Source organism: Lactuca serriola, chromosome 4, assembly GCF_051521515.1.
Source record: "Lactuca serriola cultivar US96UC23 chromosome 4, Lser_US96UC23_V15, whole genome shotgun sequence".
NCBI lineage: Eukaryota > Viridiplantae > Streptophyta > Magnoliopsida > Asterales > Asteraceae > Lactuca > Lactuca serriola.
In genome coordinates, this window is record NC_136411.1 from 196654352 (window position 1) to 196681732 (window position 27381).

A 27381-nucleotide genomic window follows, 5' to 3' on the forward strand; every position below is an offset into this window, starting at 1 on the left:
AAATAGATTAGAAAAAAGGACAAATGAAACTAACATATTGAAACTAAAAGTTGTTTCTTCCATCATATGTTTTGGTTTATATAGATAGCTCGAGGAAAGAAGGAAGGATTGAAAGGTGACTAACTTATTGATATTATGATACCTGAAAGTTATTTATTTTTATAAAAATGTTGTAAGTTTACATTTTATAACTCTGTTGATTCTACTTAGATAAGGAACCTGGGACACCCAAAGATCTGAAGAAGGATGCAAAATTAGAAAAAAAGAAAGTGCCTGAATCTGATGAGTCAGCATCAAAACTCCCTAGACTAAATTTTCACCACACGCAAAGATCAGGTAAAACTCTATTTGATCACATATATACGCTTCTCTCTCTCTCTCTCTCTCTCTCTCTCTCTCTCTCTCTTACACACACACACACACTCATTTACTCCCTAGACTAAAATTTCACCACACAGAGGCACCCCATTTCTATCTATCTATCTGGTTTGCACTCAAAGGCCACCACTCACCTCAAAGGTATGAATGATCTGCTTCTTTTATGTTTGTATTTCCTTTTTGTCCTGTTCAATGTTTATTTAGATTAGTTTTGCATTTGATTGGATGGTTCTATATGGTAATAGTTAATGAGGATGTGGGAGTTGATGTATTTTATAATGCATACAAAGTGTTTGATGGAATGCCTAAATGAAATACCCCTCCTAGACCCTAAAACTTTATATCAGGTTTTATGTAAACTAATGTTTATATCATATAAAACTCTGAATTTGAGAAAAGAAAGTATTAACAACTTTATAGATGGTAGTTTCCATATTTTCCTGTTGGTCAACATCAATGTATGTCTAAGAAATAAAAAGATTTGATGGGAAAATATCTAAAATAGCAATGTACTTACCATTGTTTGTTTTCTGGTGCAGTTTTGACAAATGGATTTCTGAATCTGATGTTATTGTGTGTCTGTTTGAAGAGAAGAACCCTTCGGTAAAGTGGAATCTGTATGCTATCAAATATTAATGTTCTTAAAGTATTCCCTAACCTACTTTCACATGTTTTTTTATGAATGTTTCCTTATTTTGCTGCATCTAAAAATCTTTGTAGCTGGTTGTTTCTCATAAAAGAGAGACTTATATGTAAAGATTTTCATGCCTACCCCTAGTTAATCAATCCCTAGAAGAAACTCAAATGCCATTATCAAGATCTTCCACGGGTCTAATCCTTAAATGGGGTTCTATTTTAGAGCAAAGATGTAAGATTTATTGAAGTGTACACTTTGCTTTGAGCTTTATGGTTTTCTTGATGCTTTGAAATGAATGGGTAGGTCAGATGAGTGATGAACTTGAACATAGGAGAGAAACAATAGACAGTTCACTAAACAAGTTTGGGTTGATGTTGGAATCTCTTCAGACCGATGAAATAAATGTCAATAATATCAAAAGAATTAAACCATGAATAGTAAGTACATCTATCTCATAAAAAGAAAAGTCATGTTTGAAAAAAAAATATGTATTCAAATTCTTGTACTCTAATCGTAACTAATATTTGACATATGTCTCCTTATTTTGTTTACATTCAGAAATTGATTGCACATGACAACTCCTTGCAAACAATTGACAACTCTTTATAGATGATTGTTAACTCCCTGCAGATAATTGTGAGAATACCTTATATTCTCCCATAATTTTGTTAACTTTTTATTGGTTTACTACCTTGAGTCATATTTTCTAACTCAATTGAATTACCATAACCAGAGCAAAGGGCAAGAAGACATAAAATCAAGCCTTCATGGAGAACTGAAGTCACTTTCGGTTCAGCTTAATCACCATAAATGTCACCAGAACTCATAAGAGATTTCAGTCTTGCTCTCCGGTTTAGAAGAAAAGGTTGAAGGTTCATATTGAACTTACATAATAACCTCTCAAAAATCCTTCAGTTATGAAATTCAGGTATGTATTTGTATTAAGAGGCAAAGAAGTCGACATATTTTCAGATGTGCAAAAGAATCCATCACACACTCTTCTCCCACCAAAGGGAGTCTCGTGTATCAACATGTAGTTGATAGTGATATAAGGGGCACGATAGTCTTTTCTTACAACATACGATGTCAATTTTTAATTGTACAGAGAAAGAAAACTAATGCAGACCGTCAATTTTGATGGTATAGAGGAAAAAAACCAAAAAAACAGCTACTATATTTTGTTCCTAAAAAATGAAAAATATATATACCCTTCATACAAATACCCCTATAACAACCTGATGCTTTTAGGAAACCAAGAATGTTAATTGCTTATGAAGTTTCTCGGCCTAAAAGATCTTCTTTCTTTTTTTACTTTTTCCCCAAAAGTGTCCAAAATAGTCATTCCTTTTATTAAATCTTCTATCTTTGATAAACTGATTAACCAATCTTTTTTATGAAATATAACCAAAATATCAAATCCTCAAGTTCCTGCTCCAACTTATATTAAAGGACCACACGGCATACAAAGGACCAAAACAATCATTCCATATTTTATTGAATGTAAACTCATGGTTTATTAAAAGAAATTGTAGTATACCCTTTTTAACCTAAAAATGACCATAATGCCCCTTAAAATTACATATATTTGTGTATTATAACAGCTTACTTTTTCATTGTATCTTGAAATTTTTTACCAATAGTAATCAAAGTTTTTTAAAAAAGTGATATATGCAAAGTGCAAACATCCAGTATCGGTAAAAAGCATAAGTTCATTGTTATTTTGGGTTAAAGTTTTCTAATATAAGTTTTTATAAAGACTTTTAGGAAAAAGGTGTCTAGGAATTTAAATCTTTTTGGACTTTATGTGAAAATTTGTAGTGACTCATCATCTGTCATTGTAAACTGTGGATTAAGAGTTCTAACTGTGGATTTATGTGGATTCCGACCAGTTCTAACTTTTTGATACTAAATAGCCTCAGATTTTTACTCCTATGGTTATTAACTTTAATAGATCAGGCTGCATAATTGTTGTAGGATTTGCTTTCTACAGATTTTTACCCTAACCTTTTGCATCTACAAACCATGTGAACTTCATATATCTATATGCCCCTAATTAGAAAAATTCTTCAAGTCAAATAATCAAACATTTAAAGTTGATGGGCTTATAGAATGCAGATCTTTAAATTTCACCATTTACATACACTCGAAGCCTGCTTTTGTGTTTGATGAATCTGTAACCAGATCATCCTTTTTCTACAATCGATAATTGAAAAACAGTGTTGAGGTAACTAATCAGATATATGTTAAACTTTCATGTCAACATTATCAAATAATCAAATACATGATCTGTATTTCAAAATGTATTTTACAGGTGGGTTGGGGTAAACCAACCATGATTGAATCAGAGGCGCTATTGTTCAAAGCAACCCTTGAAGATACTAATAATAAGATATTCATACTCGTCTCTGACAGGTTTCTTTCATCTTTTGTTAATGCTAAAGTCTGATTACTTTTATATTTGATGAAGAACACTTATGGTATCTTAAGTCCCTTTTCTTCGCAGTTGTGTCCCACTATATAATTTCAGTCATATTTACAAATATATAATGTCATCTCCAAGAAGCTTTGTGGATAGGTATTTACTTGGGCATCTTTTGATTTCATTGACTTTTTGACCAACTGGAGTTGAGTATTCTTTTATTTTTATTCAGCTTTATTGATGATGCCACAGAAAAACGTTATTATCCAGAAATGTCACCTGACATACCTAAGACAAATAACGGAAAGGATCCCATATCATTTTCGTAATTTTAACATTTTCTTAGGTTTATTCATCTAGATCATTATATTATTTGTTTCCGCTGTAGTTAACTTTTATTAATTACATGATTTCAGTGGATTACATTGGTTAGAAGGCATGTAGAGGTTGTTGCATATGATCATGTTGTTTTACCAATCTTTAACAAACATTACTATTTTATTTTTTTATTTCTTTCTTACATATTATTATTTTACTTTATAACATTTACATTTCTTATATTCCTTTCTTATTATTATATTGCAGAAAGAGCAACAGCAGCAGAATTGCATCCCAGATTAACATTATGTCCCCACCTTGCTTGCAGTAAGCAAAATCTTGAATCTTGATGTTATGCATTTTAGTGATGAAATGTTAAATGACAATTTTACCCTTCCAAATAAATTATGATTAGATGAGCAAAACCATAAAAAGAGAACTTTTTTTCATCCATTACGAAAAAAAGAAGCAACACCTTAAGTAACTATTCATGCTTTTCATATCCATCAAGTAAATGGCAATTTTACCCTTACCAAATCTAACAGTTGTTCTTTCTCTTTTTTGTAATAAGATGCAGGGGAATAAAGATGTATTGGTGCGAATAAATGTTTTTTTTTTGTTATTTATCTACATAATTTTACTAAGTTAAAAGTTAAATTCATTTGGTAATTTGTTTGCAAGTACTTTATTTAAGTTTAAAATTCTTGAAAAAAAATTGTGTACTTGAAAGTACGATGGTATGATAGACACATCACTTAATGTTTATTTCTTCCTATGCTTAAAGTGTTTTTAAAAAGGTAAACGTTATGACTTCTTACTAACTAAATTAATCATTTATTTCCTTTTTAAGAGTATTTATTAAAGAAAAGTTATGAAATGTATAATAGTCGTTTTTACATCCGTCAACTTGGCCACAGGACGGGCATAACACTAGTTATTCTTGTTGTAGGGATATGAGCTTTTGCATCAGATGGAGTCGTATATAAATCAGGTTTGGTATTTATTTTAGTTTAGAGATTAGACATACAGAAAAGAAAAGAAGAATGCATGTTGTGTTTTATTTTAATTTTAATATAAAAAAAACTGGGCAGGTGTTGACATATAGTCAACAATCTCGAGAGAGATCAAATTATGAGCAAGTAGCTCTGAATGAAAGAATGCAAGAGTACAAAAGACAGATTGATCGGGAGAGCAGGTGATCATGCAGTCTGCTTCAAAGGGCAAGGTTCAAACCATTCGCCAAGGATATCTTTCCAAGTGCTCCTCAAACCATCTGTAACTCAACTTCGTTTACTTTATTTTAGTCTTTACTTATTAAATATCTATATTTTTATTTTCGACAACAAGGCTCTGGTAGTTAAATATCTGGTCAGAGGAATAGCTCTGAACTCGGTCATGGCCTGCTGAGTTGTTAGCTTTCTTCTCATCATCACCATGGTGGAGGCGGAGTACATGATGAGAAATCTATTGCTCATCACACTCTTAACCTCTTGACTTCAACTTTGAAGCAGACATGAACTACATTTACATGCAACAGGAACAAGTGATTCAATCTCAATCTCATCAATAGCAGCCGCAGCAGGCACAAGTGAAGCGCAAGGACTTGGCATGGAGGAATTCCATGGGTGCACCCTCCTCCATCTTGCTTGTGAAACTGCAGATATTTGGATGATTAAGTTGATCTTACAGTATGGTGCAGTTGTGCTTTCTGGAAATAGAAACTTTGAAGGGCGTGTTCACCCACTAACAAGAGCCAACTACTTGGCTTCACCTCCCTTTGTTGTAGCTTATGCACTTGTCATCACGGTATGTGTAAAATTACTCTTCTACCCTCAAAGAAACACACAACACAAATTCATATCATGTTTTGCATGTTGTGTGTTTTAGGTCGACATCGACTTCGAAAACGAACCATTGGGAGCACAAAGGACGTAAAGAATGCCTACTTTAGAGACGTTTGGCCAAGCATCGAAGAAATCGCTCAGGTATATATATACATATATATATATATATATATATATATATATATATATATATATATATATATATATATATATATTAGCTTACAAACTGTAGAATGTGTTTAGTAGTAAATCTCATAGGGACAAAATGGTAAATCTGCAGGTGGTTCAATCAATGTCATTTATTAATATTTGGAATTACAGCCTCTGTATGTTTGACTAAAACCTTCTGAGTTTGTTGACTTTTTAACTTTGTTTTTGGTTTCATTTAGTAATAAAGTATCAAATATCAATAGTTATGTGGTAGTAATCCTTCTGAGGGGGTGTTTGTTTCGCTGCTTCTTTCAATGTCATTAACAATAGTGGTAAGTAAAATCTTACTATTATGAAACTCTTTTGCTTAAACCTACCTTATTGACCTGTAGGTGATTACACATTAATTTAATTATGCAGGTTTTGAAGTTTTTGATGGAAAAGAATAGTGTTAATGCTCTTCATAGAAAAGTATGTTGGTATTTTAGGAAATTTGGCTAATAATTTAGTTAATTATAAAAAATGTTGAAATGTTACATTTTTCTACTATTAGAATAATTATTTGATGTATTACATTTGTCTACTATTGGAATGATTATTTGTATGACATTAACTTGTGTGCAATTTATTGTATTTTTTGTATATGGTATTTTATTTTCTATTATGAGACATGAAATGCAAATTTAATTTGAAAATCAGTAAACCTATAAATAACTTTTTAAAAAAAAAATTAAAATTACGATACGCAAAAATGTGTGTCGTCTTCATTTATGACATGGCCTTTCTTGACAGGGGCTTCCTAGATACGCATTGCGTGTCATAAACACGTGCGTCGTAAGGTTACGACACGCAAATGCATGTCATCTTCCTTTATGACAGGCCTTCCTTGATACGCATTGCGTGTCATAACCGCGCGTCGTAAATGCGCGTCATAAATGTGTGTCGTAAATGCACGTTGTCTATAGACGACGAGCAAAAGCGCGTCGTCTCTCTTTATGACAGGGCCTTCCTTGACGCGCATTTGTCCGTCGTCTAAGTGTTTTACGACGCGCAACGAGCGTCGTAAAAGGCTGTTTTTCTAGTAGTGTAGAATTCCATTATATCTCTTCAAATCTTGAGCTTTAATCGATTCCTGATCTTCTCCAAGGGTTCTAGAGGGTTTTAGTCACAATCCCTCTTAGAAAATCGGCCAGCAACCCCTCAATTCGACCTAATGTTCGAATATATATATATATATATATATATATATATATATATATATATATATATATGTAGTTTCCATAAAATCTTATCACCACGGCGTGGTAAATAGGCACCACGTTGTGGTCCTACACTAAATCCCATATTCTCCAAGTTAGCTCAAGTATTGCGAATCTTCAAACCACTATGACATGGTGTAGAGCAACCATGTCGTGTGTAGTTCATATGAATCGAGTATTAAGAACGAAATTGAAATACAAAATGAATTAAGAACAAAGATGTAAATATAATATGTTTGGATCTTTAATTGCGTCTGAAAGAATTCATGAGTTATGAATGAGTAAAGTGCTCTCGTTGTCAAGTACTCCAAAGTTACTCTCAACCCTATATTTACCCATATTTCTAGGGACATACAGACGCATACAAAAAACATAAGGACTAGACATGATAGCTTCGACCTTCTAAAACTGACTTATGTAATACATACATTCGATATACAATACACTAACTTCAAATCTAATCAGGCCTAACTGTACTTCAACAATTCACAACATACTTCGAACTCTACACTCTCCTCCTTTTTGAGAATTGTCGAATCTATGTCATCATCATCTTCACGGCCTGATGAAGTACTCTGCGAACCTTTGTATCCTAATGATTGTCCTTTGGATATCAATCTTATCTTTTGCTATATTCCTCTTTCAATTGTTAAGAGGAACAAGAAGACTTGTATACTAAGAGTTCGTGTAGCTCTCCACATCACAAACTTGAAAGAGAAACTTTGTTATCTTTATTTGCTTATTCTTTACAACTAAGGCAACACCTAAAGGTTTGTGAACAATGTCCCCATCCTCATAATTCTTGATACTTCCTTGTCCTTTCAACAACGACTGAGGCACCGTCACAGTTCTTTTCATTGCCAAAGAAAGCTTGACATCTATCATAGCTAAATAATCATAGTAATTGTCTATGAAAAGTTTGATATGAGCAAAACCAATCAAGAAATCTTTGTTGATGTTAACTTGTAGTTTTGACACATCGACATAGCTTAATATTTTCATAAAAGGAAAGTCTGCTACCGAGAAATCACAAGCAACATTGTTTGCTCTGACCACATGGTATCGAAAGTTTTGGAACAAGCCTTCAAACGAAGTGTCTTTGGAAATGTTCAACGCCTTGTCAATTTTGACCAAAGACCATACTTCCTCTTCATTCTTTCTTAGAACAACATGAAACCTAAACTTCAATCTCTTATATTTATCTTTATCTTCGAACCTATCAATCAATCGATACTACACAGAGATGAACATCATGTGATTAGTGGGAAAATCCAACTGATTAAAATCAGTATTTTCGATCTCATTGCTTTTCTTCAGTATATTTTCAAAATCATCCATATTTCCAGATGAGACAATTTGTTCGATTGTCTCATAACAATAATGCTTACAAGGATAACGATTGTTTAAGCCTGGTGGATCACCTTGTCTTTGTCTCATTATGCTATTTATTTGTCTTTACTTCTGCATCTCTTTCTCCAAATTTTTCTTCTTTTCTTCTTCAGAAGGATTGACCTTGATACCCTTCCCTTAATTTTCTTTTTCATTTTTAGAAGATGATGGCTTTGAACTTGACTTTGATCCTCCAATAGATTCACCAATAACAATGCCTTTGGTTATTGGTCTTGAAGTAGTTGTTGTAGAAGTGATTGTTAGAGAAACAAGAAGTGATGTTGAGAGTTGTGTTGATATCACCTTCCCAACCACTTTACCTTGATCAGGAGCCTTCGAAGAGCCAACCCCTTTATCTCACCATTGCACAACTTTTTTAACAGGTGGGACATTTATTGGCATGAGATTCACTAATTGAAGAAGAGGACCAAGTTCAACTTTGAGATTCGATTCAAGAGAATCATTCATCTTCGAAATCGAATCCTGAGAGACTGTTGATTGTTGAGACAGATCAAGCTTCGACAAAGATTCTTTTAGACTCCCCTGAAACTCCTCTAGCTTGTAAAACACTTTCTAATCAGAAGTGGTCTTGGCTTCAAGTGTGGTAGAAAATAAAGAATTATACTCCACAAGCTTCTTTATTGCGTCAACAATAACATCCATTTTGCTATGAAGGTTCGAATAGTTCAGCTCAAGCTTTGCCACCACTTTCGACATTTCATATTTGAGTTCCACCACTTTGAGTTTGACAAAATCCTCCACCTCTTTAACTTCTTCAACAAAAAGAATATGACGTTCTTTGGCAACGTCACGAAGCATGGTTACTTCCTACTGAAAATTTTCGACATGAAGCTTTAAACGTTCTTCGTTTTTCATCTCAATTAATTCCATGGCTAGCTTTAGACGGTGCTTATGTGACTTTAGCAACATATCCACCTAAATCCTAGACACTAAATGTCGACCCCCTGTATCAGCCTGAATTTGCAGCAAAGAATTCAAGTTATGATTAAGAATTTTAAATTGCTTCCTTGACATAAGCATATGATTAGGAATGTTATCTTCTTCTGGGTCAAACTGAATGTCAGAAAATGATACCATCACATCATCATCATCTTGCTCATATTCTTGAACTGATTTTTCCTCTTTAGTGGACTAGGAAGAGAAAAGTGAAGTAATGGGTTAATGCATGATGTTTGAAAAAGTGGGTGAAATAGTAGAAACAGGTAATGAAGATGGAATTGGAGAAACAAATGGTGGTAAAGAAGAAGTATCGATAAGGGTAGTTTCGTTGTAGAAGAGAGAATGAGTGTGGTAGAAATAGAAGAGGTTTCAATAGATGATGTACCTTGAGCTTCACTTTTATTTATCCCTTCACCCATGTTTACATTTGTGTCCATATCAGATATGTTCACAGAGATGCCTGAAGTTCAAACCTCCTCTGTAGCAGACTTCGTCATTGAAACCTCGGGTGGTCTGACATTGCCTTCTCAGGGATAGCATTCGATGTAGGATCACCCAAATTAGTGGTTGTGTTTGTATTAGATACACTCACATTGCCACCAAGACTTCCAGTCTTCTAAAAAGTCGACTTAACTGAAGAGTCCCTTTGCAGTGATTTGAAGCCAAATCCAAGCTCTTCTTGACGAATAGGAGATTTTTCACTTTCACTTTCGAAATAAGTTTCCACAACAATCTCATCAAGAGGATCATCCAACTGCTTCTTCTTCTTCTTCTAGTTAATCATTTTGAAAGTGTCTTGAGCTTTACGTTTCTTGGATGCTGGTGATATTGGAGCTGAAACATCTCGAATACATACACCCCTTCGAATTAGCTGGGTTTGCGAATTTTCCTGATCTTCAAAACAAAACCCTTCTTGGGTGAAGAAAAGTGCTAAACAGGAACTTCTGTAATGAATCATCTTTCTGGAGAATGATGAGGTTGATGTGCTGGTTTCTTTGTGCGTTTTAGCACACATGTCTTCGAAGGAATAACTTCTTTTTGAACTTCTTTTTCAGTAGTTTCCTTGACTGGTTTCGTTACCTCATTCTCGATTTGCACAGTAACTGACTTAGGTTGTTCAGATTTCTTGGATTTCTTGGAAACTGTCCCAACCTTCGAGGTGCCTTTAGCCTATTTGGTAAAAAAAAAACCCTACATGAACATCAGGGTTTATTGTTTTCAAATAAGTAACAAGAACAGGATTAGTCGGATCCACTTTTCGTAACATGGCATCTAGGATCCAAGCCACTATAGGAAATAACACATGATCATCTTCGACGCTTTTAGGATGCTGATAGATGAAAAACTCCACCTTGACAGCATTGGATGATACCATAATTTTGTATTTCTCATATACATCTCTGAGAATCAAAATCCAATACCTCGCACAAGATATGTCACTGGTAACATTTGTATGAGAAATACTTTTTCCGAACTCTTCCCAAAACTAAGTTACAAAATCAACATCGCGATCATAGTATAGACGTCCAATCATGGCATAGACTTCCAATTTGGCTTTATCAAGACCAGAACTACGACTAGTTAAACAACAAAGAAAGATCGAAAATAAGAAATTCCAGATACAAGGTAACACAGTCTTTCGAAACAGACTAAGTCCTTTGAGTGGGGGTTGATGAACCAACTCATTGAACATATGAACCACCTGTTCATTTATAACTTCATAGAACTGGCCTGTATTTGGAGTCTTCAAGATTCGTGCAAACTGCTTCTTAGTAAGTTTGTACTTTTTATAATTCATGAGTTGAAACGTCACCACTTTATATGATTTGTTAAAAACTGTCGTAGATGCAGCCAATGATAACCATCTCATAGGTACTGATAAAGAAACAGACATAACCATTGAAAGAACGGAATGATTAAGAGCAAATTTTCAACATCTTTAGTTCTCCAGGATACTTCGAAACATTAGGTTAAAGACGGATGTTTGAACTTTGAATCTTCATTAGCGGTTGTGATGTTGCTTCTTCAGTGGTATTGGATAGATCAATGTTACCAGTTGTTGCTGCCATTTTTAGGGTTTTGGAAAATTTTGTGGAAAAATGAATATCGTGATGAAATATTTGGGGAAAATTAGATCAAATTGCATAAAGTATTTAATTTAGTCCACCAAAATCCTTTTATAATCGACATAAAATTTTGAATTTGAACCTTCCACAAATGAAAATTCTCCACGTGTCGTCTTGAAAAGTGGGTCAGTTTACGGAAAAGTTGCCACATCTGAAAAAGTAATGATCACTTTTCCATCGAAAATCATAAAGGAACTAAACTGTCACATTCGTCGAATGTTTCGATTGACCCAACAGGATAAGAACTGTCACTTGACCTTCGTTACGAGGTAAGGCTCAATCGTTTTTGGGATGAGAAACAAAATCATAGCCATACTTTCAAAAATCTAGGTTTGAGTTGCTAATACCTAAGACCTCGAGGATTTCAGTGCAAATTTGTGCCAACAAATAACGGGAACCAAGATAAAAAAAAATGTGCATTGAGTGACATCAAATAAGCATTCCATGTAAATCAGACGGATCCCGGGAAAAGATGACTTCATTCGACATTAAGAGTGATATTAAACATCTTGTGTGTTATCCGGTGAAGCACAATCAAATACTCGTGAAGGAGTATCAAAGGGCTTATTTTGACATAGACTTCGAAGGTAGGCTCAATTTTGTTCATAACCAGAACTTAAAATAAGTGTGACTAAAATGATCAAAATTACTTGCAAGATCAGAAGAACTTAATTCAAACCACTACCAAATTAACAACTAAACAAGCAAATAAAAACGAATTCACTTCAAGATTTAAAGAGTACTTATATTCATATCTGATTTCCCTTTCTCCTATGGTTGATTTCTAGGTGGATGGAATGTATAGATTAGCAATTAATTAACTAGTAATTATGACCAAATACTTAGAAGTATCAATTTATGATTAACCATGCGATGGTCAAACATAGGTTAAACGCAAAATTAATATAAGCACAAAATGGACTATGAACGAAAAATCTAACAGTATTTTCCTATGATCAAGTTATGAAACCAACCGTAAATTAGGATTAATTATGCTCTCTAACACACTTCAGTTTACTAGCTTTACTACCCTAATCTATGATGTGATTAACCCTAGCTCTAATTATTTAAAGATCAATAATAATTAGGTAACAAATTCTTGCAACTAGAATGATCATTTATTACACAGAACATGATTAATAAGCAATATAAACTAGAAATAAAGCATGTTATGGTTTTGATTCTCAAACAAAAGAAAAATCAACATATATCATCCATAAATCAAAATCAACACATAAGGATCAGGTTCATCTTCACCAAACAGAAGTACAAGTTTTTAGTCTCTCATAATAACAGAAAAATACACAAATACAATGCAAATTAAACTGTACATAATTAATGCTTAGCAAACTAAACAGACGCATGTAGAATTCCTCTATATATCTTCAACTCCAGGACTCCAATCGATTCCTGATCTTCTCCAAGGTTTCTAGAGGGTTTTAGTCGTAATCCCTCTTAGAACATCGGTCAGGGGTCCCTCAATTCGACCTAATGTTCGAATATATATAATTTGCATAAAATCTGATCACCATGAAGTGGTAAATAGGAACCACGTCATGGCCTTCCATTAAATCCCGTATTCTCCAAGTCAACGCATATATCGTGAATCTTCTAATTACCATGGTGTGGTGTTGAGCAACCATGTCGTGGGTTTCAAGATTTTCATTTTCTTTTTGTCTTCAAATGCCTTGGACCACATTTTCCTACTTTCGACTCCGTGTTTGCTTCTTTTACATCACGCATGTCTCTTTGCTACTACAAAATAGATTTCAAACATAATAGGTACCTTCTGTCCCAAAATAAGGTTAATTGTAGCTAAAAGTATTAGAAATATGCACAATATACATGACCAAATATTTACATATCAGTATTCGATAGATTTGGTCCCTATTCCTTTGTGCGAGAGCAATGTGATCGTGGTAATGGATTGGTTGAGCACTAATGCGGTGATGATTGATTATGAGAACCAATTAGTTCGGGTTTGAACCCCATGTGGTTGAGAACTAGTTATTCATGGTGAGGGTTCTCGCCATAAACCGGCTCTATGCTCAGCTGCAAGAGGTAGGAGATATCTATAGAATGGTCGTTAGGGTTTTATGGCTTATGTATTGGATGACAAGGAAGGGAGAAAGGGGATTATTGAGGATGTGTCGGTCATCCGAGAGTGTGAATATGTGTTTCCGGAGGACTTTCCTGGAGTGCGTCCGGAGAGGCAGGTGGAGTTTCATATTGATTTGGTTCCAAGTACGGATCTGATAGTCAATGCACCTAATTGGTGTGCCGAAGATGCAAGAGTTATCTACAAAACTATAGGAGTTGTTAGACAAAGGGCTTATTAAACTGAGTAGTTCACCCTAGGGAGCATCGATTTTGTTTGTGAAGAAGAAGAATGGCTCATACAGGATGTACATCCATTATCGGGAGCTGAACAAGTTGACAGTTAAGAACAGTTATCCGCTTTCAAGGATTGACTATTTGTTCAACCAGTTACAAGGTGCGTCTTGATTCTACAAGATTGATATGCATTTAGGTTATCATCAGATGAGCGTTAGGGATGAGTATGTTCAGAAAACAGTTTTCAAGACTTGCTATGGTCATTACAAGTTCGTGGTGATGCCTTTTTGGCTCACCAATGCACCAGCAACATTTATGGATCTCATGAATAGGGTATGCAGACTAATGCTGGAATAGCCAGTCATTGTGTTTATTGATGGTTTTTAGTCTATTCTAAAACCAAGGAGCAGCATGAGGACCATCTACAAGAGGTTCTAGACACTATGAGCAGGAAGAAGCTATATGCCAAATTCTCCAAGTCAGAGTTCTGGTTGCGCGAGGTGCAGTTTCTAGGGCACCTTGTCAATCAAAAGGGTATATTGGTTAATTCGGCCAATATTGAGGTCGTGATGTAGTGGGAGGTTTCGAGGTCTCCATCTGAGATTCATAGTTTCCTTGGTCTAGCTAGGTATTATTGGAGATTGACTAAGAATTTCATAGGATTGCAGTTTCGTTGACCAGGCTGACGAAGAAGTCTATTGCTTTTCGTTGGGAGCAGGCGGCGTTCGAGACTTGAGGTAGAGGTTATGTTCAGTTCCGGTTTCGACATTATCGGAGAGTGTGGACTAATTTGTGGTATACTATGATGCGTTGATCACGAGTCTAGTGTGGTATCGATGCAAAGGGTCAGGTGATTGCTTATGATTCGAGGCAGTTAAAGCCTCATGAGTCGAACAATCCAACTCATGATTTGGAGTTGGGCGCGGTGGATTTCCCCTCAATATTTGGCGTCATTACTTGTATGCGGTTCATTGTATGATCTATACATACCATAATAATTTGAGGTATTTGATGGAGAAACCAAATCTAAACGTGAGGCAACATAGGTGGCTTGTTGTGGAGAAGGATTATCATTGTGAGATTGTTTATCATGCTCAGAAGGCCAAGGTGGTGTCGATGCTATTAGCCTCAAGGCGACTAGTACTCCGATCAAGGATGTGTATCTGAGGATGACGGTGATTTCCCCATTATTGGAGCAGATTCATGAGGCTCAGGTTGAGGCTATGAAAGATGAGCACCAGAAGTGCAAGTGTATAGTGGGTCACATGTCCTCTTTTGATTATGATATTTAGGGATTACTAACCATTCATCGGAGAGTTTGAGTTCCATATTTTACCAGAAGAGTGAGTGGATAGTTGGTCAGGTGTCCTCTTTTGATTATGATTTTCGGGGATTATTAACCCTTCATCGGAGAGTTTGAATTCCATATTTCGGACATATGTGTCAGATTTTGATGGGGGAAGTACATAAGTCCAGGTTTACTATTCATCTGGGTGTGGAAAAGATGTATAGAGACCTCCGACTTGATTATTTGTGGCCCTGCATGAAGTGGGATAGAAGTGGGATATAGCCTGGTATGTGGATAGGTGCTTCACTTGCAGGAAAGTCAAGGCCGAGCATCAGCAACCTCACGACAAGATGGAGCCGTTGGGTGTTATTGTTTGGAAATGGGAGGATATCATGTTGAATTTTATCATGAAGCCACAGTGGACCACACGAAGGGTAGATTCGATTTGGGTCTTCATAGATCGATTGACTAAGAGTGTGCATTTTGTTCTTATCCAGTAGAGCATCTTCCTAGAGAAGTTAACGGATGCATATATCCGTGAGGCGGTGGCACGACATGGGTTCCCAATCACTATAGTTTTTGACCAGGATGTTCGGTTCACTTCCAGATTTTGGAAGAGATTTCATGGGGTGTTGGGTATACGATTTCACTTCAGCACAACTTTTCATCCACATATGGATGGGCAGAGTGAGCGGACTATTCAGACTTTGAAGGATATGTTGAGGTCATATGTACTACATTTTGGTGGTAGCTGGTGAAATGTCGTGATTTTTACCATAATTTTTTTTCTTTTTAAAACATTTATTTAACAGAATACGTTAGCGGAAGACTTAGTTTTTTTTATTCAAAACATTTTGGAAACCACAACGTTACTTCAAAAATTCAAACATAATTCCAAACCATCTAAAATGTAAACAATAGTACTTTAAAGTAAATAATCAAAAACGTGTCCAAGAGTGGTATCGTTGTGACATCCCCAAAATCACGGCCAGAAAAGACCGGTTTCATTTATGCTTTTAAAATAATTTCAGAGTAAATCCTTTTGATTTAAAAGAGTTGCGGAATTTGTTCCCAAAACAAAATATGATAAAATAAAGTTTATCAAAGCATTTCATCAAGAGATGCGTTTTCATTAATTAACAATATTCGGGATGTCATGTTCCGATACAGACCAAAAGCATAAACAATATAAAATAGACCTTACAACAGTTGTTTATAACTACTGATCTATAATCCAAAATCTCTCGTCAAGTCCACCCATTTATACTCTTGTGCCATTACCTGTAATGCAAAGAAAACTGAGTAGGTCAGGCTTGGGAGCCTGGTGAGCATGTAGGGTTTTCAACCCACAATAATACATTTATTATATTGAATTATCAAACAATCAACCCAAATACTCATTCCCATTATCTCCTTTATTTCTTAAGGATTTACCCTAAAAATCAACTATCCTTTATCCATTTATTCCTAAGGGTTGACCTAAGGAATTGACACAAAGTCCACCACTGCCAAGGTCCACAAATTACGATTGGTAAACACTTAGTTCAACATACTTAACAAACGCCTAGTTCTAACACTTCTAGTGAACAATTAATGCAAAACATCTGGTGAATACTTAGTTCTAAAACACTTTAGTGAACACTCTCAGTTCAACAACACCAAGTGAACACATCTAGTTCAAAAATACTTAATGAACACATTGAGTCCAAAAATACCAAGTGAACACATAGAGTTTGGAAATATCTAATGAACACATTGAGTTCAAACACCAAGTGAACACGTAGAGTTCAAAAATACGTAATGAACACATTTAGTTCAAACACCAAGTGAACACGTAGAGTTCAAAAATACCTAATGAACACATTGAGTTCAAAAATACTTATTATTTCGTCTCACATCAACTATTTCATCTACCCATGTTCTACCCAACATATTTGTAGATGCAAACATATATACAATTTAAGTCTTTTAAAACATGTATAAAATATTATTTCAACATCTATCTCAAGTAAATAAACATTGTATAAACACCTAGCACGTACTTCATAGCAAATACTTCATATCTACGCGGTAGAAGAAAGTGAATATACATTCACACATATAACAAGAAAATATACACATAACACGTATTTCGTATAAAATAATTCGTATTTATGCGTCAGAAGAAAGTAACCACACACTCACTTGATCAGAAGATGATTGGACAGCACTACGGCTTGTAAAAGTAGTATTCTTCGGTAAATCTGGAAGATCTTCACAAAAAATCGAACTTCTCGCGGGCAGAGCTTCGGCTCGGGAATCTTACTTCTCGGGATCATCAGGACCTCGGGACTTGCTTCGGGGCTCGGGAATGATACCGGGGCTTCGGGGTACTTCTGACACACAAATCGATGCAAAACAGGAGAGAGAAGAGAGAAAAAGAGCAATTGAGTCGGCTGCCCTCGCATCCTATTTATAGGAGGCTGGAGCCTCGAAGTAAGCGGGGCGTACTGGTCCGAAATCGTCATTGCTTACGTATCCGAAGAACTCAAGTGCGAGGTGCGTCATGCTTCGCAGTACGCTGGGCGTACTTCGGATCCGATCGGTGACTCCTTCGGATATACATCCGAATTAAAGATTAAATTTAAATACAAATTATTTAATAAACTTCGGAAATTCATATCTTCTTCATACGAACTCCGTTTTTGACGTTCTTTATATCCACGCGTAGGTGAGACTACGCTCTACAACTTTCATTTACACTTCGTCGGCTAATTTTAACTTTATTTTTATTATTTATTTTTAGTAGGCCCGGACAGGAAAACTTCGTTATAAATTCATAACTACTTCGTTTGACGTCCGTTCTCGCCTAAATTTCCATCGCTTCGATACCAACAACAAGATCTTCGATTCTCGTTTAGATTGATTTGACTAAAAACCGCTCGATCTCAAATCGAGTATTTCGGGCTGCATACTGTTAAGTCGAAACTTCAATAAATCATAACTTCCTCATACGAAGTCAGATTTAGGCGTTCCATATATGTACGGAATCCTTGTAACATATACTAAAACTTAGTTAAGATTATTCATTCTAAATAATCTTTTATCAAAAAGTCATTTTTGATGCTTATCGTCTCTAAATTGACTAGCCCTGATCTACGGGTATTACAATTATCTCCCCCTTAGGATGATTACGTCCCGGAATCATCAACGAAATAGGATTCGTAAACTGACTCCATAAGTTATCTCTCCATCCTACGTAATAACCTTGATGCTCAATCCTGCATCTTCTCTTCTTACTATGTTGGACTATAAATCGTAACCTTCAAGTTACAAAATAAATCCTTATTGTGGACTCCTTCTTCTTCTTAAGATAAATACATTCATTTATCTATTGTAATAGACCGATGGGTCGTGTCCCGTTGACCTCTTATCGTAGTCGGACTCAATTGATATGACCACTAGGGTCGGAATTACAACCATCTTACTAGTCATTACCGAAACAATGGTAATGACATACTTGAATAAAATGGAATCAATTATTAGCTTCTTGGTAACCTTGTGACTTTCCCTGATCCAAGCGTGAGTCTTGTGCTTCCAATTATAGATCTCTACTACTATTCACACCTACTCATACTCGTCCCAAGTATTGTCTCTCAGTCAACCAAGTCACTACACAAAATCACACAATCATCCACTACATCGGATATTAAAACTATAGATACCACCTAGATATCAAAACCATACATATCACATAGATATCAAAACCATACATATCACATAGATATCAAAACCATACATATCACATAGATATCAAAACTAGGGTTTATATAAATTCTTGAAACGATTACATAAAGGTTCAAGTTAACCCTATACTATGCCTCTAATAGGCTACACCACAAGTTACTATTCGCACTGCTACTTCATAACTGATTATTGGATATAAAATCCTCATCCTTGATTCGCTTCGTCGAGGATCATGTGGAATGCCCTTGCCTTTGCTGGTTCTTTCTTCTTCGGGCAATTGATCGAAATATGCCCTTTTTTGTTACACTCATAACACACTCTCTTACTAGATGCACATTCATTGGCGTAGTGCCCAGTCTTTCCACACTTGAAACATGTAACCTCCTCGCCACATTTTCCTAAGTGTTTCTTCTTGCACTTATCACACCATCTCACTTCATACCCTCCTCCTTCGAACTTTTTCGAACCAGACTTTGAGAATTTTCTCTTCTCGTCGGACCTTGAAGAACCTTCATGCTTCCTTTTCTCACCAACTTCAACTCTCTCCAGACCCTTCTCTCTTATCTGGGTCTCAACATTCCTGGCTGCTCTAACGGCCGTTTTCAAGGTAGTTGCCATTTTGACTGTTGGGCCAAAGTCTGTGGGCAATCCGTTAGCAAACCTATCGATCTTGGAGAGTTCAGTAGGCACCAAGTAGGGGAATAGCTTCATCCTCTCAGTGAACGCGGTGGCATACTCATCTACACTCATCTTTCCTTTCTTCAGGTTCTGAAATTCGTTGTTTAGGTCTATCAGATCTATCTCTGAGCAGTATTGCATTTTCATTTGCTCCTCGAATGCTTCCCAAGACATTTGCATGGCTTCTCCTGTTGGCATTGTATCTGCCAACAACTTCCACCAGCTCAAGACTCCAGTCTTCAGTTGTCTAACTGCAAAGACAGTCTTCTGTTTGTTGCTACTGTCACAACTTTCAAATACCATCTCCATTTCAGAGATCCAATCCATAATCTCAACAGGCTTTGGGCTCCCAGAAAGACTTGGCGGCTTGGCGCCCAAGAAATTCTTATACATTCTCCCATCCTTGTTGTTTCCCTTTTCCGGGTCGTTCCTTCGTTCTCCTTGAGTCCTAACTTGACTCACAGCGCGACTATTGTTTCCTTCCTCCGATTGTTCGGGAATCAGATCGGGTTCCTCAATAGGTATGATAGGTTCGTCCCTATTTTCATGTAACATCTGTCGCATCTCATCCCTTTGTTCGGCTAACATAGCCCGAATCATGGCTTGCACCCCAGCCATCGTTATTGGTTCTGGTGCTGCTGCTACAACAGGTATTTGCTCAATCACTGGTGGTTGATTCCTGTTTTCATCCACGTTTCCAATGCCACTCCTGGTTCTTACCATTTTTGATCTACACACCGAATAAGGTGAAGTTAGATTCTCATCCATGATAGATAATTAAATCATCCTTATCACTCCGAAACATTTACATGCTAGTTCTAATACCGTAGACATACGCTTAGAATCCTAAACACATAAGGTTTCCTGATCCGGTCGGCAACAGACCATAGATCCGAACAAATAAAATCATATATGGCAACATATAACATTTAGCACATAAAAGCATTTTAGGCATCACTCCTAAAATAAACTAGTGCTTGTGTCAATTTAGGTGTACTACCTAACATATTTTAGACACACTCCTCCCAATCATTACTTAGCATTCTAAGTTTAAGTCTAGAAATTTCCTACAAATTCCTAGTTCGCTTAAACTAATGCTCTGATACCAACTGTGACATCCCCAAAATCACGGCCAGAAAAGACCGGTTTCATTTATGCTTTTAAAATAATTTCAGAGTAAATCCTTTTGATTTAAAAGAGTTGCGGAATTTGTTCCCAAAACAAAATATGATAAAATAAAGTTTATCAAAGCATTTCATCAAGAGATGCGTTTTCATTAATTAACAATATTCGGGATGTCATGTTCCGATACAGACCAAAAGCATAAACAATATAAAATAGACCTTACAACAGTTATTTATAACTACTAATCTATAATCCAAAATCTCTCGTCAAGTCCACCCATTTATACTCTTGTGCCATTACCTGTAATGCAAAGAAAACTGAGTAGGTCAGGCTTGGGAGCCTGGTGAGCATGTAGGGTTTTCAACCCACAATAATACATTTATTATATTGAATTATCAAATAATCAACCCAAATACTCATTCCCATTATCTCCTTTATTTCTTAAGGATTTACCCTAAAAATCAACTATCCTTTATCCATTTATTCCTAAGGGTTGACCTAAGGAATTGACACAAAGTCCACCACTACCAAGGTCCACAAATTACGATTGGTAAACACTTAGTTCAACATACTTAACAAACACCTAGTTCTAACACTCCTAGTGAACAATGAATTCAAAACATCTGGTGAATACTTAGTTCTAAAACACTTTAGTGAACACTCTCAGTTCAACAACACCAAGTGAACACATCTAGTTCAAAAATACTTAATGAACACATTGAGTCCAAAAATACCAAGTGAACACATAGAGTTCGGAAATATCTAATGAACACATTGAGTTCAAACACCAAGTGAACACGTAGAGTTCAAAAATACCTAATGAACACATTTAGTTCAAACACCAAGTGAACACGTAGAGTTCAAAAATACCTAATGAACACATTGAGTTCAAAAATACTTATTATTTCATCTCACATCAACTATTTCATCCACCCATGTTCTACCCAACATATTTGTAGATGCAAACATATATACAATTTAAGTCTTTTAAAACATGTATAAAACATTATTTCAACATCTATCTCAAGTAAATAAACATTGTATAAACACCTAGCACATACTTCATAGCAAATACTTCATATCTACGCGGTAGAAGAAAGTGAATATACATTCACACATATAACAACAAAATATACACATAACGCGTATTTCATATAAAATACTTCGTATTTATGCGTCAGAAGAAAGTAACCACACTCACTTGATCAGAAGATGATCGACCAGCACTACGGCTTGTAAAAGTAGTTTTCTTCGGTAGATCTGGAAGATCTTCACAAAAATCGAACTTCTCACGGGCAGAGCTTCGGCTCGGGAATCTTACTTCTCGGGATCTTCAGGACCTCGGGACTTGCTTCGGGGCTCGGGAATGATACCGGGGCTTCGGGGTACTTCTGACACGGATGCAAAACGGGAGAGAGAAGAGAGAAAAAGAGCAATTGAGTCGGCTGCCCTCGCATCCTATTTATAGGAGGCTGGAGCCTCGGAGTACGCGGGGCGTACGACGTTACGCGGGGTGTACTGGTCCGAAATCGTCATTGCTTACGTATCCGAAGAACTCAAGTGCGAGGTGCGTCATGCTTCGCAGTACGCTGGTCGTACGCCAGTACACTGGGCGTACTTCGGATCAGATCGGTGACTCCTTCGGATATACATCCGAATTAAAGATTAAATTTAAATACAAATTATTTAATAAATTTCGAAAATTCATATCTTCTTCATACGAACTCCATTTTCGACGTTCTTTATATCCACGCGTAGGTGAGACTACGCTCTACAACTTTCGTTTAGACTTCGTCGGCTAATTTTTAATTTATTTTTATTATTTATTTTTAGTAGGCCCAGACAGGAAAACTTCGTTATAAATTCATAACTTCTTCGTTTGACGTCCGTTCTCGCCTAAATTTCCATCGCTTCGATACCAACAACAAGATCTTCGATTCTCGTTTAGATTGATTTGACTAAAAACCGCTCGATCTCAAATCGAGTATTTCGGGCTGCATACTGTTAAGTCGAAACTTCAATAAATCATAACTTCCTCATACGAAGTCAGATTTGGGCATTCTATATATGTACGGAATCCTTGTAACATATACTAAAACTTAGTTAAGATTATTCATTCTAAATAATTTTTTATCAAAAAGTCATTTTTGACGCTTATCGTCTCTAAATTGACTAGCCCTGATCTACGGGCGTTACAATCGTTAATATAAATCTACTACCCATAAGAACCCCTCTCACCAAGGCCAATCTTCTAAACTGCATGCACCAAACATAAGGCACAAAAGAGAAAAGATACAAGTGTCAGTCCCTGCTCAGTGAGTTCAAAAAGTTGCACATAAAACATACAAACCCCAAATGGGTCAATCATTCATTTTATGATGAAGCATAAAAAATGATAGACAAATACCACTTAGAAAACAATTGCATGTCATAATTATTCAACCGCATACATGCATATATGTTTAATCACAATTCTACCACATAACATATATGATTAACCAAATACCACATAAGCAACCGCATAACATATAAATAATCACATTTCATATTTAAGCAACCTTTAATTGTTCAACCTTTTATTAATAACCAACCTTTGTTATATATTCAACCTTTTAATATGCAACCAACTTTTTGTTACATGTTCAACCTTTTATTAATAACCAACCTTTGTTATATATTCAAACTTTTATTATGCAACCAACCGTTTGTTACATGTTCAACCTTTTATTATATCTATCCAACCGATTGATAGAAAAGTGTCTCTTAGTGCAACCTAACCCAAGAGAAACACCTCGTTCACTACTTGTGTGCACGGCCAGCCGCATGCTCTAAGTGGCTCATGACTTCCACCCGAAACACCAACCCTGTGACTGCACTTTCGCTACTCCGACTTTGCAAAGTACAATTCCAACGATACAACTCCCAATTCCCACGTGATGTTTGCGCTAGCCGCGGACGAGGGACCAACATCACACCAGCCCACGAACATCGAAGTGCCCGCAAACCATGTATCACACGGTCATCTAGAAAGACCGGCAACTAATCACCATTGTGGCTATAGCGCTTCCTATAGGTACTCTTTCAACCTAGTAGGCACCCTCAATGATCCGGATAAGGTTTTAGGCAAAGATCATGAACTACCCAAACCCTCTACGCATCACCCCACAATGTCATTTATAGATTAAGCAAGTCATATAATGCATACCTTATGAATGTGTATTAAACATGCAATGTATCCATAACCAACACATCAAAACATAACCATACATCATATTTCAAGCAACTTAAGCTAGCATGTCATATACATCAAGTACATCAAAGTGTAAGCAACATAGCAATCACGTCATATCATGGCATTAGCACAAAACATATGTTAGCATCACTAATATCATATCATCATCAAGCACAAGTAATGACATGGTCATCCTAAAGTGAATCAAATCACCATCTACGGATTGCACGTTTCAATAATGCAACCTTAGTGAGTTAAAACTATGAACTCACATTTAGCCTTGATGAAATCTTTTGTTAACTCCAAGTTTCGATCTCCCTTGAAGTTGTCAAGACCTCACCTAAACACATATATCATCTAGTTATTAATTGCATTCAAAGTCTCTAAGTCTAGCTTACCATATTTAATTTTTATATTGTATTTTTTTTTTATAATTCCAGCCATGGCCACTGTTCAGTGTTTTGATCATAAAACAGGATCCGTAACTCCGATTGAGCTGGTTCTGGACATTCTGGAAACTAGACTCAATTTCCTACAACTTTCCTCTCTACTAAATTTTCCGAATTCTCTACCCGTTTTTCTCCATATCGCTGGCAAGATCAATGAAGGTTCCTGTCTTTTGCTTCACTTATAACACAAACTTTTGCTATTTTAATTATATATTCATTAAGAATTAATTCACCACTTTATCTACCCTTATATATTATTTGATTAGTTTATGTTTTATCATCTGAAAATTAATCTTTGTCAAGTTATATATACATACTTAACTAGCTTATGTTCAGCCCATTTAAATAACATATCATTAATAAAATTACTAGCCTAATTACATATTTGTTGACAACGTTGCAAGCAGGTCGCTATAACCTCCAAACCGTGAGTACATGAAAAATATCGAATCATTACGGTCAAACATGGTGAGCTCAAAAGAATGCTTTGCAATTCCTTTATTAACATTTTAATATCCATATTTTGGGACCTATACACTTTCATGTAATGTACAGACTCATCATCACTCGACTTGCTACCCATTTTCTTTATTAACTACCTTTAATGTATGTGTTCATATATATTTCAAACGCTTTAACATGGTTACATTTAGCATACGTTGGGGTGTCACTTATTTAGGTAAACGAAAATTGTGTGAGTTATATGGATTGGCAGAAAAGAACGCTTATGACGATTAGAGTTAGGCATCATTATTTGAACTTAAATATGCCAACAAGATTGAGAACTGACCACTTCGCTACTCCAAAATGGGCCATCAAATATGTATAACGAGTGAATAAGCTTTAAATGTTAAAACCATTGTAAATTGACCATCATGACCAGGGACAACAAAATGATGTAGGCTCGATCAGTTATCATTGCCGAAAAGGAGAGAGGTAATTTGGAAGCAAATCCGTCCTACTTTCGTGAGACCATGGCATAAAATTCAAAGGCAGCACTTGTGTTAACTAAATAGGCTCGTCACAATAGATCTTCTAGGTACCTTTAACATGCTAAAGGCTTGTTGCATATCAGAGTAAAAGAAAGTTATCGAGAATCAAGATTTTGACAACACCAATGGGTACTACAAGACAATTACATGGCTGGAAAATCGCGTTCTTAATTTGGTGTGTTGTGGGCAGCAAGAAACGTGAAATAAGAAAGGAAGAAAGCAACATGTCATAAGGGTCAAGAACTTACCAGAAAATCAAAAACGCAGCAACACAAAAATCCTCCTTGTTTCTCTCCCTCGTTCTCTCCTTCGTCTCTCTCTTGCGTCCCATAGGCAGCCCACCTTCAAGGAGAAAGGTGGCCGGTTATTAGGGTGGAGGGACGGCACATGAGCCGTCGAGGTAACGGAACGAAGGATAGAAGAGAAAGGCGCGATCGTTTCCTGATCGCATGGGGATTATTCAAGGTTCTAAATAACTTAAGGCGTGACTTGGCGGCAATGGCAAACCTCAAGCTTTTCCGAGCCTTGGCGAGTCATGACATTTGCAAGACGTGACTTAAGGCGACAATTTTCTATAAAATTAATATTTTTATATGTATTTTCAACTATTATTCATTTTTATACACATGTATGAGTTAAGGCGGCGTTTTGGCAAAACTTGGCGGCAGGTGCAAGCCTTGGAGTCGTGGCGCGTCATGGCGGAGCCATGACGAGCTTTTTAGAACCTTGGGATTATTAAGCTCATTTTATAACTTTGGTCCCTAAGCTTCTGATCTCATGCACCTTGTACCCCGAATTCTAAATTCCTTTCTAATAAAGTCTCCAACATACAACTTCAGCCCCTACACTTTGTTATTACTTGTTTTTAAAATCCTCAATTTGATTATTTTATATTTTATTTTATTCTATTCTATTCCAAACAAATCACATATTAATTAAATGGTTTTATCCATTTTAATTGTTACTTAAATCCTATAAATCATATAAGTCTCACTTTAAAAATCCTAATTAATATTATTTTGTCCGTTTTCTTTTATACAAAGCGTATAATCCTACCCAGTAGAAGACTAACTTCGCTAACGGAAATAATTCGGGTCGTTACAGCTGGGATGCGTATCTTCCATTGGTTGAGTTTTCATACAACCCCAACTATCACAACAATATTAATCGACCACCTTTTTAGATGCTTTATGGGAGGAAGTGTCAAATCCTGATTTGATGGGAAGAGGTCGGTCAACGAGTCATGGGTAGCACGGAGGTGGTGCTCCGTACTACCGATTTTATCTAATAGGTGTGCGGGAGGTTACAAACTGTACGGAGCCGACATAAAAGTTATGCTCATAAGCGCCAATCAGATTTGGAGTTTCAGGTTGGGGACATGGTACTCCTAAAGGTATCACCTTGGAAAGGTGTCATCTGATACAGGAAACGAGGCAAGCTGAGCCCTCAATATATTGGTCCTTTTAGGGTTATCGCCTAGTGGACATGGTAGCTTATCGTTTGGATCTAACCGAGGAGTTTAGTTCGATTCACAACACTTTTCACGTCTCTCAACTGCAGAAGTGTTTGGTGATGGTTCTATAGTGGTGCCTTTGGAGGATATTCAGGTGGACGAGCGCTTAAATTACATAGAGAGACCGATTGCGATCCTAGATATGAAGACCAAGGCCCTAAGAAACAAGGTGGAAAACCTGGTGAAGGTGCAATAGTAGCACCAGAATGGCTCTGAGTGGAATTAAGAACCCGATGAGGAAATGAAGGAGCACTATACAAATCTATTTGCAGCAACGGACTTCGAGGATGATGTCTAATTCAAGTGGGAAAGATTTGTAACATCTGGTTTTGAGGTATATTTTATTTTAATTTAAAACTTTATTTTAGGAGTCGCCATTACGTGGGGAAGTGTTGCCATGATGTGGCGAGGCATTTTCTAGTCGCGGGTCTCTTTTGACTCGCTACGACGTGGAAGAAATGTCACGACATGGCCGTCACTAACATCTTAAACCCTAATTTTCTAGGTTTTGCACCCTATTTAACACAATAAGCAGGCTAGGGTTTGCTCACCCTCAGCCTCCAC